This window comes from Bufo gargarizans, chromosome 11, assembly GCF_014858855.1.
Source record: "Bufo gargarizans isolate SCDJY-AF-19 chromosome 11, ASM1485885v1, whole genome shotgun sequence".
Lineage (NCBI taxonomy): Eukaryota > Metazoa > Chordata > Amphibia > Anura > Bufonidae > Bufo > Bufo gargarizans.
In genome coordinates, this window is record NC_058090.1 from 3,774,302 (window position 1) to 3,788,593 (window position 14,292).

The window sequence follows — 14,292 nt, forward strand, 5'->3', positions numbered from 1 at the left end:
TAATAGGGATTTTTCCCCGGTTCCCTCACGATCTTCGGCTTTAGACTGGTTTCAAGACCTGATGGAAAGGGATTTATGTGCTTTATGTTGGGTGATACTAATGTATATCAGCTGCTCTGCGACAACCCCACCCCCTCTTTTTAGAAGACGCTTCAGATTCTGTTGGATTGTGAGATGGGGAAAAAACTCTCATTGTCTGAAAACAGTTTGTTTAAATTAAGTTAAATATCTGGACTGACATTCTGCTGTTTGGCCACATGATGCCGCTGTTTCCTAAACACAGCTAAGAGACTGCATATTTTTCCATATTCATGAGAGGTGGGGTTACAAAGCCTAGAGAGAAAGAGATAGGCCCCTTGCAGACGTGTGGATTAGGTCCGGATGCGTTGTGAATGCGTTCAGTGAAAAATTCGCGATTTCGCAAACAAGTTCATTCAGTTTTGTTTGTGATCGCGTTCAGTTTTTATCGCGCGGGTGCAATGCGATTCAATGCGTTTTGCACACGCGTGATAAAAAAACCCTGAAGGTTTACAAACAACATCTCTTAGCAAACATCCGTGAAAAATACATCGCATCCGCACTTGCTTGCTTTTCATGCAGCCCTATTCACTTCTATGGGGCCAGCGTTGCGTGAAAATCGCAGCATATAGAACATGCTGCGATTTTCACGCAACGCACATGTAATGCGTGAAAACCATTGCTCATGTACACAGCCCCATTGAAATGAATGGGTCCGGATTCCGTGCGGGCGCAATGCGTTCCCATCACGCATTGCACCCGCATGGAATACTTGCTCATGTGAAAGGGGCCATAGAGCAGCCAGCTTGGGGAGAGCTATGAAGAAAAAACAGGAGCTGTGTGTGAGGAGGATCCATCAACATCCAGGTGTGGGAGTACCCCTCGGTGACCAGATTTGTTCTGCACTAGGCCACGCCTCTAACTCTGTCCAAAACATAACTGTACACCTAATCCCACCCAGTCCCCTTAATGCCCCCACATAGTAATTATTCCTCCTTCATGCCACTACACAGTATTTATGCCCACATTGTTTCTTCACAGAATTATGCCCAGCTGTGCCCCCAGTAATATGCCCACATTGTGCCCCCTAGTAAAATACCCACATTGTGCCCCTCATGGAAAGTAAAAAAAAAACAAACACCATATACTTACCTTCTTCCTAGCAGCCGCTGCAGCAGAACTTCGGCTGCTCTAGTTTGTGAAGGAGGCGGAGCCAAGGCTGACTGCCAGTAGGCCCCGCCCCCGCACAGACCAGCGGTGTGGAGAGCTGGGAAGGGGGAGGGATGATGAAGCAGGGAGCTGATCCCGGCGACGGCTCTCTGCTTCATTATGGCAACTGTCTCAAGCTTCCTATGGAGGCAGAGACAGCTGCCAGAAAGCGGGACATAGCTCCCCTGTACCGGGACAGCCACTACAATACGGGACAGTCCAGCTGGATTCAATACGGTTGGTAGGTATGCATACACAGCAGTACCGCATGCTTGTGGGAGAAGCTTTTGGTCAGTTCAGTCACCATCGGATGCAGAGCAGACCCGAGTCGGTAAGACTGATCGTTCATGCACCTCACCACAATATTGGTGCCTACCAGGGCCGTTTCTACAGCCGGGCTAGTGTCTCCAGTAAGAAGAGGCGGGCGCTGTCGGCATCTATTTACAGGCTGGCAGCGCAGGCCAAGTTAAAAGTGCTACTGCACTCCTTTGCTAATCTCTGGCTGCAGGCTCGGCTGCCCTGTAAACTGTAAGGGGCAGGGCCTGGCAGCATGTTCGGAACACCCCCAGACCAGTGCGCTGTGCGAGGTGACGTCACAGGCAGCGCTGCTGCGTGCGTCCATTACTTCAGGCGAGAGCAGAAGAGCGCGGCGGGTGACATTTTCTTAGTCTCTCCAGTCTCTCTGCTCACTCACTCACTGCACTGGCACAGAATCCAGGGAGTCAGTCTCTCCAGCAGCAGATTCAGTCAGGAAGTAGCACTAGACCACCCCAGGTTAGGTACAGTTAAAGAAGTATTAAGTTAAAAATACAGACAGTATGGCAGGTCTATACAGCTGCATAGTACATGTGCATATATATAATTATGCTTAGTGCTGTTACTGTATATATAATTATATTCAGTCTCAGATAATACTATAGATAATATACTGAATATAATTATAATTTATATGTACAGTAACAGTGCTGAGCATAATTGTACATATTTACTATGCAGCTGTATAAGCCTGATAGAGATAGATAGATATATATTTATTAATGTGACAATATACGTGTCAGCTATGCAGTATATATATATATATATATATATATATATATATATATATATCAGCTATGCAGCATACATACATGTCACATTATATATAATGTGTATGAAATACTTATACTGTGTGTAATATATATATATATATATATATATACACACACACAGTTGCAAGAAAAAGTATGTGAACCCTTTGGAATGATATGGATTTCTGCACAAATTAGTCATAAAATGTGATCTGATCTTCATCTAAGTCACAACAATAGACAATCACAGTCTGATTGAACTAATAACACACAAAGAATGAAATGTTACCATGTTTTTATTAAACACCCCATGTAAACATTCACAGTGCAGGTGGAAAAAGTATGTGAACCCTTGGATTTAATAACTGGTTGAACCTCCTTTGGCAGCAATAACATCAACCAAAGGTTTCCAGTAGTTGCAGATCAGACATGCACAACAGTCAGGAGTAATTCTTGACCATTCCTCTTTACAGAACTGTTTCAGTTCAGCAATATCTTAGGATATCTGGTGTGAATCGCTTTCTTGAGGTCATGCCACAGCATCTCAATCAGGTTGAGGTCAGGACTCTGACTGGGCCACTCCAGAAGGCGTATTTTCTTCTGTTTAAGCCATTCTGTTATTAATTTACTTCTATGCTTTGGGTCGTTGTCCTGTTGCAACACCCATCTTCTGTTGAGCTTCAGCTGGTGGACAGATGGCCTTAAGTTCTCATGCAAAATGTCTTGATGAACTTGGGAATTCATTTTTCCTTTGATGATAGCAATCTATCCAGGCCCTGACGCAGCAAAGCAGCCCCAAACCATGATGCCCCCACCACCATACTTCACAGTTGGGATGAGGTTTTGATGTTGGTGTGCTGTGCCTCTTTTTCTCCACATAGTGTTGTGTGTTTCTTCCAAACAACTCAACTTTGGTTTCATCTGTCCACAGAATATTTTGCCAGTACTGCTGTGGAACACCCAGGTGCTCTTGTGCAAACTGTAAATGTGCAGCGATGTGTTTTTTGGACAGCATGTGGTATTCCCCCATGAAATCCATTCTTGTTTAGTGTTTTATGTATCGTAGATTCGCTAACAGGGATGTTAGCATATGCCAGAGAATTTTGTAAGTCTAGCTGACACTCTAGGATTTTTCTTCACCTCATTGAGCAGTCTGCGCTGTGCTCTTGCAGTCATCTTTACAGGACGGTCACTCCTAGGGAGAGTAGCAGCAGTGTTGAACTTTCTCCATTTATAGACAATTTGTCTTACCGTGTGTGGACTGATGAACAGCAAGGATTTTGGAGATACTTTTATAACCCTTTCCATCTTTATGCAAGTCAACAATTCTTAATCATAGGACTTCTGAGAGCTCTTTTGTGTGAGGCATAATTCACATCAGGCAATGCTTCTTGTAAAAAGCAAACCCAGAACTGGTGTGTGTTTTTTATAGGGCAGGACAGCTGTAACCAACACCTCTAATCTCATTGATTGGACTCCAGTTGGCTGACACCTCACTCCAATTAGCTCTTGGAGATGTCATTAGTCTAGGGGTTCACATACTTTTTCCACCTGCACTGTGAATGTTTACATGGTGTGTTCAATAAAAACATAGTAACATTTAATTCTTTGTGTGTTATTAGTTTAAGCAGACTAAAACGGGCTTAACGCATTTCGGGGACCCAAATTCCACTTTCTCACGAGAAAGTACAAGGTAACAGGTACAATAAGTCAGTATATACAGTACAGACCAAAAGTTTGGACACACCTTCTCATTCAAAGAGTTTTCTTTATTTTCATGACTATGAAAATTGTAGATTCACACTGAAGGCATCAAAACTATGAATTAACACATGTGAAATTATATACATAACAAAAAAGTGTGAAACAACTGAAAATATGTCATATTATAGGTTCTGCAATGTAGCCACCTTTTGCTTTGATTACTGCTTTCCACACTCTTGGCATTCTCTTGATGAACTTCAAGAGGTAGTTACCTGAAATGGTTTTCACTTCACAGGTGTGCCCTGTCAGGTTTAATAAGTGGGATTTCTTGCCTTATAAATGAGGTTGGGACCATCAGTTGCGTTGTGGAGAAGTCAGGTGGATACGCAGCTGATAGTTCTACTGAATAGACTGTTAGAATTGGTATTATGGCAAGAATAAAGCAGCTAAGTAAAGAAAAACTATTGGCCATCAATACTTTAAGAAATGAAGGTCAGTCAGTCCGAAAAATTGGGAAAACTTTGAAAGTGTCCCCAAGTTCAGTCACAAAAACCATCAAGTGCTACAAAGAAACTGGCTCACATGCGGACCGCCCCAGGAAAGGAAGACCAAGAGTCACCTCTTCTGCGGAGGATTAGTTCATCCGAGTCACCAGCCTCAGAAATCGCAGGTTAACAGCAGCTCAGATTAGAGACCAGGTCAATGCCACACAGAGTTCTAGCAGCAGACACATCTTTAGAACAACTGTTAAGAGGAGACTGTGTGAATCAGGCCTTTATGGTAGAATATCTGCTAGGAAACCACTGCTAAGGACAGGCAACGAGCAGACGAGACTTGTTTGGGCTAAAGAACACAAGGAATGGACATTAGACCAGTGGAAATCTGTGCTTTGGTCTGATGAGTCCAAATTTGAGATCTTTGGTTCCAACCACCGTGTGTTTTTGTGCGATGTAGAAAAGGTAAACGGATGGACTCTACATGCCTGGTTCCCACCGTGAAGCATGGAGGAGGAGGTGTGATGGTGTGGGGGTGCTTTGCTGGTGACACTGTTGGGTATTTATTCAAAATTGAAGGCATACTGAACCAGCATGGCTACCACAGCATCTTGCAGTGGCATGCTATTCCATCCGGTTTGCGTTTAGTTGGACCATCATTTATTTTTCAACAGGACAATGACCCCAAACACACCTCCAGGCTGTGTAAGGGCTATTTGACCATGAAGGAGAGTGATGGGGTGCTGCGCCAGATGACCTGGCCTCCACAGTTACCGGACCTGAACCCAATCGAGATGGTTTGGGGTGAGCTGGAACGCAGAGTAAAGGCAAAAGGGCCAACAAGTGCTCTCTGGGAACTCCTTTAAGACTGTTGGAAGACCATTTCAGGTGACTACCTCTTGAAGCTCATCAAGAGAATGCCAAGAGTGTGCAAAGCAGTAATCAAAGCAAAAGGTGGCTACTTTGAAGAACCTAGAATATGACATATTTTCAGTTGTTTCACACTTTTTTGTTATGTATATAATTCCACATGTGTTAATTCATAGTTTTGATGCTTTCAGTGTGAATCTACAATTTTCATAGTTATGAAAATAAAGAAAACTCTTTGAATCAGAAGGTGTGTCCAAACTTTTGGTTTGTACTATATATATATATATATATATATATATATATACACCCCCCTCATAAGTGCGGGAAAATGTGAAAAAACAAACAAACATACATCCTTCCGGATACAGCAGTGTGAGCGCCTCCTTGGCCGTTACCGGAAGTGTCTCGACGTCACATCCGCCCGCTCATGGAACGCATACTGCGCTCCATACCGGCCGGACATGTAGGAGGGGCCAGAATTGTCTCCAGATGTCATATCCTGCCCGCTGGTGGAATGCAAAAGTGTGCTCCACAGCGGCCGGACGTGCCCCGGAGCGATACTACAGGCGGAGCACAGAATGAGCTGAAATCTCGCAATTATTCAGGGGTTGATGTGCCTTAATGTAGGAAACCAATATATGGATACAAATAAATTGATGGGGAAACGATCTTATTAAGCTAAACAGAGATAACCTTGTATGAAATAAGTAATCATAGATAGGGGCACAATATCATTAGGCTAAGATTTCATAATATAAGTATAAATAGTTATAAATAGAATAAAAATAAAAAAAATAATATATATATATATATATATATATTTGTAGTCTGAGCCCCACTGATACGTACCTGGAACATGCAGGTGATGACCTTACCTACCCTTGTCCTGAGGTGTGCCACGGTCACTATGGTCAGTATGCAATAAGGGGGCATACGCAAAGTAATGCTGTTGGAAGGGGTACGGGACGGTGGGATGACTCAATCGTCCCGACAGGTGAGTGGCGGAACCAGAGGGGGTTAAAGGGGTATTATCAACATGCTATTTGATACTTACCTGCTCCCAGCGCGCTGTCCACTTCCTGGTTTTGGCACTCGGCAGGGGACGGGCTCCATCTTGATTGATGTCTTCTCCCGGCCGGGCCGCGCGCTGTACTGAACGAGCACGCCGAGGCCGCGCATGCGCCCTGGTAACTTCTTACTGGCAAGTATACTATACTGGCCAGGAAGAAATCACCATAGCGCATGCACGACCTCGGCGTGCGCGTTCAGTACAGTGCACGGCCGGCCGGGAGAAGAGAAGAAGTCGTCTGCGCACGCGCGGCCACTGCGATTTCTGAGAAGAGCGGTGGCCGTAACCAGGGGAGACGGAAGACAACAGTCAGGTAAGTATAGGTTTATTTTCTTCTAAGGGGTGGGAATTCATTAACAGATTTAACAGTGATCATTAAGATGAGAATACCTCTTTAAAATGTGCGGGACTCCTCCCACAAATCCAGCCAATAATTGGCCTCAAACTTGTAGTCTGAGCCCCACTGATACGTACCTGTAACATGCAGGTGATGGCCCTACCTACCCTTGACCTGAGGTGTGTCACGGTCACTATGGTCAGTATGCAATAAGGGGCCAAAAATCACTCAGTAGGAAATGGGATACATTTATTAAAGTAACAACTACAGCAGAAGTTTGGAGAATGCCTGCGCCATTTCCAGGCACAGGCCCATACCTAGCATAACACCCTGAACTCCACCCTCCCAACTGCTTAATGACGTGCACTGGAACACCTTGCCTGGATGCCACAGAAGCTGCCCCCTATCCTGAAGGAATGCCCGGAATATTGCTCGGGGTTGAGACCCCTGTTGGCTAGGAGGATGCTGACATATCAAATAAAATGTGCGGAACTGAGTGGACCTCCTGAGAAAGACAACAGGGAACTGTCCGGAGAGGAATGACCGAGAGCAGCTAGCAGCTGGTCCAGAACTCGGACTGAAAACCAGGCATTCCGTGAAGGGAAATACTTGACCTCCACGCTTTTGCCAGGTTGCAGTGTCTTTGAGTGTTCCAAACAAAGTGAGAAGAAGGTGGGGTGATGAACCAGCTGTCTCCTGGCAAAAGCGTGGCCCTGCGGCCTGGTAACCATGAACTTTTCGGGCCTTAGAAACCCGTAGAAGGCTAAGTATATTGCTGCCTTCAAAACCAGGCTGGGCAGTACACCTAAAGGTGCCTGCGACAGCCCTCGATCAAGATCCCGGAAAATGCCCGTCGTAATGGGAAGGCGGGTGAGTCTTGGCCCTGGCTGCAGCTTCTGTATTCCCCTGCCTTAACCGGATGTGCTGAAAAAAAGAGATGGCCTGTTAGGGTCCCAGAGGGACATGGGATGTTGCACACCCGCTAAATACAGCTTGATGGTACTATGTGAAAGACCCAGGTTGGTGTAGCAATACGATACGAATGACAGTATGTATTTGATGTTGCCCGAGTCTAGTCTCGGGTTCCTCTCCTGAAATTCTAGAAAACGGAGCCAGGCTGAGGAGAAAGACCTCCTTGTGTTCTCGGAAAACGCCTTCTCAATGATGTGGCAGGCAGTGGCCCAATGAGAGGTCAGTCCAGAATTAGCAGAGAGAAAGGTGGCACCGGAGTGGCTGTAATGTCTGCCTCTGGATGCTGTTGGAAAAAAAGGGGGAAATTAAATCATGATGGGATAAACGAACAGGCTATATTAAAACTATGTTGCAGAGACAACCATACCAGCCTCCTCAGGAAGGACATAATGACTAGGGACTTTGATTTGCCTTTAGTGATGATATCGGAGATAGCCTGATTATCAGTGAGAAACGTTACTGTTTGACCGCAAGTGTCCCCAAACTGTGGCCGCAGCCACGATCGGGTAGATTTCGAAAAGGGAAGAGGTCCTTGAAAATTCTGGAATCTCCAAAACCTCTTCTGACTAGGGGGCAGCTAGCCAGTGGAGGCCAAAAATGGCCGCGTAGCCCCTTGAGGCTGCGGCGCTGGTAACCACACGAGGCGAATCAACGAGGCCTGCGGGATAAACATGGACACACCGTTCTATCGACTGAGAAACTCCTCCCACATCGCCAGGTCCGCTCGTGCGCATGGGTCCAAGCGAACCAAGGACTCCGCATCAGGAGCCGAAGGCATCAGCACAAGCAACCTGAAGCTGAAGGACCTGCCCTGCGGTATAATCCGCATGGCAAAATTAAGCATGCCTAGCAAAGACTGCAGCTCCCTCCTGGTGGCAGAGCCGGCCCGGAGCATGGCGCGGCTGGCGAGCTTGATCCTGTCCAATTTATCCTGGGGTAAACTGGCCTGCATGCGCAGCGTGTCCAGCTGGACACCCCAAAAAATGACTGCAGTATCCGGGCCCTCCATCTTATGGGCCGCTACAGGGACATTCAATTTGGCGAAAATGGCCAGCAGCGACAGCAGATCCACAGGGGGCCGAGCCGGATTCTCAACCAGAAGAAAATGTAATCCAGGTATTGGATTACCGACTGGCAGCCCACCACGTTTGTGAGAATCCAATTCAAAGCCCGGGCGAACCTGTCTAACAGCCACAGGCTAATCTTGAAACCGAAATTAAGCTTCGTGGAAAAGTAATACCCTTCTCTCCACTTGACACCGTGCCACTGCCAAAGAGAAGGCCTGATCGGGAGACGCTTAAAAGTGTCGGAAATGTCCGCTTTGGACAACCAGGCACCCCTACCTGCCCGAATTATTGTCTGAATCGCTTGATCTACAGAGGAATATTTAAGCGAAAACTCCAACGGGATCAGCGAATTCAGATTAGGCACACTGGATGAGTGAGGCGCAGACAGATTATAAATTAAGCGGGGTTTATAAGAAAATTTACCTCTGACCAATCCAATAAGGCTCACCCTCCAAGTTCGGAAAGGGGGGCAGCAAAGGGACCAATAAGAAAACCCTTTTCCAGCTCCTGAGCCAGCAATCCGTCAACTTCGTCCGGATCCAGGGAGGACGACAGCAGATTCCTGCACTCAAAAGAGGAGGTGGGCAAGGTGATGAACCCTGTGTGGAACCCCAGGGTGAACCCCTGTACCACAAAGTCACGGAAAGACAGGGACGGGTGACCCACCAGACAGTGACTCAGGAACCCCACGTCAACCCTGCTTAGTCACTCTGAATCCCCCTGCCGCAAGGTACAAGCCGATTTGGGGTGGGCACGAAAGCACAAGGCACAGATGTGCAGGAGGCAGCATTGCCCAAATTTACAGGCAGTATGATTGAAGTTGTTGCATATCTGGGCCTTGCCCAAAAAAGTAATGGGCCTACCCAATTTATCCAGCTGCACTACCTGTTTAGGATTCGGGAGAGAGGCTGCAGCCGATCTGGAAGAACCCAGGACAGATGGGATCTCAGCGGAGAGAAACCATATGGTGGCATGGGAGGAGGACTGGCAGATGGCAAACACCCGCGCCCTTAAACCTGCAAAATGATGGCAGAACAGCTCCATGTCCATGCCGCCCCAGTTGGTCACAACTTAGAACTGAACCAGGGTGGCCGATGCCTTAGCCGAAAAAGACCTGTGGTAGTCATAGAACGCCCAACCACCATACCTGTGACCCAACTCTACCACTCTGTACAGATACAGGTCCAACTCCTCCCTCCTGTTGGGCGCCACCGAACAGACAACGTCTCTGTACACGCTGAACACCAGCATGAACTTGGGCAGGATCAGCTTACGGTTGAGACGGAGATCCTTTGCTTTAAGGATCACCGAAACGTCCCCGCAGGCAAAGGCCTTGTTCTCGGTCATGTCCTGCTCCTGCAACGCCAACAGCAAAGAAGCAAGATTCACATCCTTCCCCTCCATGATGTCCTTCCTGATGCTAGGGGCACAAAGTGAGTCTGAGTTACAGTGGGAGGGGAAGCAGGGATACCTGATAGCACTGGGAGGGCTGCGGGGAACACCTGGACAGCCGCGGCCGGGGCGCCGGAGGCTGCCACCTCCACCGACTCCATATGCTGTTGCAAATCCTGGAGAGAGGAATTAAGGGAGTTCAGCAATGTATGGATTTGCGTAAGGGAAGTGGCCACAGTTTGCAGAGAGACCTGCTCGACTCCGGAGGCCGCAGCATCGGCCGCAGCTGGGGTAGGAAACAATAATTGAAACAGTTCAACTTTGTGGGCAGTCACCGGAAACGGAACCCCGCGATGCCGTAATTCAGCCGTCAGACGGGGGATGGTCCATGCTCGTAGGGACGGAGTACTGCCGTGTTCGGAGCCCCTGGCAGGGGAAGGCAGAACGGAGACAAACCCATCTAAATCCGAAGCCCGAGACATCCTGTGAATACGAATGAGAGAAGCAAAGAAATGTAACGAGCGCCAAAGCCAATGTGCCAGCGGAACCTGCACATGTGCAGTCACCCAGGAAACCCCCATACCTGCACATGGGACACGTCCGCCATCCACGAACAAGGGCACCGACATGCAGCAACCATGGGAAGCACAACACCCCCCGAAAGGCAGCAAGCGCAACCAAAAACACAAATCACCAGAAATAGATGTCACTTCCACTTAAAAAAAAATATATATATTAAAAAATTCAAACACACATTATTATTTTTTTTTTCAGTTGCAGGTGAACTAGAGCAAGGGCAGGCAGTGGCCGTGCAGCCTGAAATAAAACAAAGCATTGTATTGTATGGAATCTGCAAACGGCAGAGCTTAAAGGCATACTCACAAGCCCTGGAAATTTGAATCTCCCGCTGCAAGGAGATTAACGAAAAACAGCTGATCAATACCGAAGGCAGCCGAGGCCAGACAGCAGCAGCCGAATGACGTCATGAGTCGGAAGCCGGAAGCCCGAACGAAGCTCCAGATGACTCGATTGTCCCGATGGGTTAGTGGCGGTACCAGAGGAGTTTAAATGTGCGGGGCTCCTCCCACAAATCCGGCCAATAATTGGCCTCAAACATATATACATATACAGTAGATATAAAAAGTCTACACACCCCTCTTAAAATATGTCAGGTTTCTGTGATGTAAAAAAAAAAAAAAAAAAAAGAGACAAAGATAAATCATTTCAGAACTTTTTCCACCTTTAATGTGACCTATAAACTGTACCACTCAATTGAAAAACAAACTAAAATCTTTTAGGTAGAGGGAAGAAAAAAAATATAAAAATAAAATTATATGGTTGCATAAGTGTGCACACCGTTTAAACTAATACTTAGTTGAAGCACCTTTTGATTTTATTACAGCACTCAGTGTTTTTGGGTATGAGTCTATCAGCATGGCACATTTTGACTTGGCAAGATTTGCCCACTCTTCTTTGCAAAAACACTCCAAATCTGCCAGATTGCGAGGGCATCTCCTGTGCAAAGCTCTCTTCAGATCACCCCACAGATTTTCAATCAGGTTTAAGCTCTGGGCTCTAGCTGGGCCATTCCAAAACTTTAATCTTCTTCTGGGGACCCATTCCTTGATTGATTTGGATGAATGCTTTGGGTCGTTGTCATGCTGAAAGTTCCTCTTCATGTTCAGCTTTCTAGCAGAAGCCTGAAGGCTTTGTACCAATATTGACTGGTATTTTGAACTGTTCATAATTCCCTCTAGCCTAACTGAGGCCCCAGTTCCAGCTGAAGAAAAACAGCCCCAAAGCATGATGCTGCCACCACCATGCTTCACTGTGGGTATGGTGTTCTTTTGTTAATGTGCAGTGTTGTTTATGCCAAGCATATCTTTTGGAATCATGGCCAAAAAGTTCAACCTTGATTTCATCAGACCATAACACCTTTTCCCCACATGGTTTTGGGAGACTTCCGATGTGTTTTTGCAAAATGTAGCCTGTCTTGGATGTTTTTCTTTGTAAGAAAATGCTTTCGTCTTGCCACTCTACACCATAGCCCAGACATATGAAGAATATGGGAGATTGTTGTCACATGTACCACACAACCAGTACTTGCCAGATATTCCTGCAGCTCCTTTAATGTTGTTATAGGCTGCTTGGTAGCCTCCCAGACCAGTTTTCTTCTCGTCTTTTCATCAATGTTGGAGGGACGTCCAGTTCTTGGTAATGTCACTGTTGTGCCATATTTTCTCCACTTGATGATGACTGTCTTCACGGTGTTCCATGGTATATCTAATGCCTTGGAAATTCTTTTGTACCCTTCTCCTGACTGATACCATTTAACAATGAGATCCCTCTGATGCTTTGGAAGCTCTTTGTGGACCATGGCTTTTGCTGTGGGATGTGCCTAAGAAAATGTCAGGATAGACCAACTAGAGCAGCTGAACTTTTTGGGGGGTTAATCAGAGGCACTTTAAATGATGGCAGGTGTATGCTGACTCCTATTTAACATGAGTTTAAATGTGATTGCTTAATTCTGAACACAGCTACATCCCCAGTTATAAGAGGGTGTGCACACTTATGCAACCACATTATTTGAGTTGTTTTTGTTTTCTTCCCTCCACCTAAAAGATTTCAGTTTGTTTTTTAATTGAGTGGTACAGTTTATAGGTCACATTAAAAGGTGGAAAAAGTTCTGAAATGATTTATCTTTGTAAAAAAAAATTTACAGCAGAGAAACCTGACATTTTAACAGGGGTGTGTAGACTTTTTATATCCACTGTATATAATACACACACATAAATATATAAATATATATATATATATACACACCAAACAGATATCTATTAAGATATAGGATAGGCGCCAGTTAAAATATAGAACATAAAAGATACATGTACAAGGAAATTCATATCCACCTCAGAACGCTGTACAAATTATAATATATATCAGAAATAAAACAAATCAATAATACATAGATAGATAGAGATATATATATATATATATATATATATATATATATATATATCTCTCTCTATCTAAAAAGAAAGTAAAAAAAAAAAAAATCGGACTGCACTCCAAGCGTATCTTCTCAAAATATGTTTTTAATCACCCATGTGGTGGCAAAAGCGACATTTCGGCTCAAGCATGAGCCTCTTTCAAGCATTGGTGAACAGTGGATAACAGGTATATAAAGGTGTATCAATACATACAATTAATCAAACATAATTGGTACTTTAAAAATGATCCATGTATACCATATACAAATATGTGCAAAAACCGCATGATGATCATGAGTAGTAAAGTGACTTGTGCATTGCATAAAATAAATTCCATAATATGGCAAATTCCATATGGAAACACCATAGGATACAAAATTGGTTACATCTGCAACACATCAATATATCATTGGTGCATCAACTGTAATAATGCACATATGCAAATAGGGAAGACTAATGAATTACTACCTGGGGGAATGATGTCGTCCACATGTACCGTTGCGCCGATCGGCGCGTCCTCAGGAATCCAGCGCGCATGTCCCGGTTGCGTAGCGTCATCAGCGGGGGACATGCCGATGCACAACGGTGCCGCCCACTGATGACATCAGCGGCGCACCCATTAGTGCATCACCATCTCCTCCCATCAATGACTGCACACAGCGGCGCATGCGCAGTAGCAACATCATGCTATAAGCCGCCATGTTAGAAGAGAGAATCTAGTAAGGGAGGTAATCATTGTCCCTGTAGCTGGCTGCCTTCTTCGTTCCACAAAATCAGTTACTGTGGTTTATTACCACTATAACGCAGGTCGGATGAGTCAACATCTTATACAAAACGTTAAACCCAAAACCGATCATCACCCCAGTGCTAACGGCACGTCAGTGCCATCAGCATTGTAGGATCTTGCCCTGCTTCCATGTGTAACTGTGAGGGTACTCCTCATTGTAACAGAACGATGTTATAAAGCAGATCATGAGCAGCTGCATAAGAGAGAATATAGAGTTCTCCCCCTTGTATTATATCTAAACAGGACACACGCATGGAATCCAAAGACAAGAAAGTAACATAACAGAATACATTTTTTCGTGGGCTCATCATCCACC

The 14,292-nt window shown here is 45.5% G+C and overlaps 1 protein-coding gene across 1 annotated transcript in view; it reads right to left on the reverse strand.

Annotated features, from left to right (window-relative positions):
• Positions 1–14,292, reverse strand: part of LOC122922102 (E3 ubiquitin/ISG15 ligase TRIM25-like) — a 47,228-nt gene that overhangs the window by 17,447 nt on the left and 15,489 nt on the right. The gene's annotated exons all lie outside the window — the stretch shown is intronic.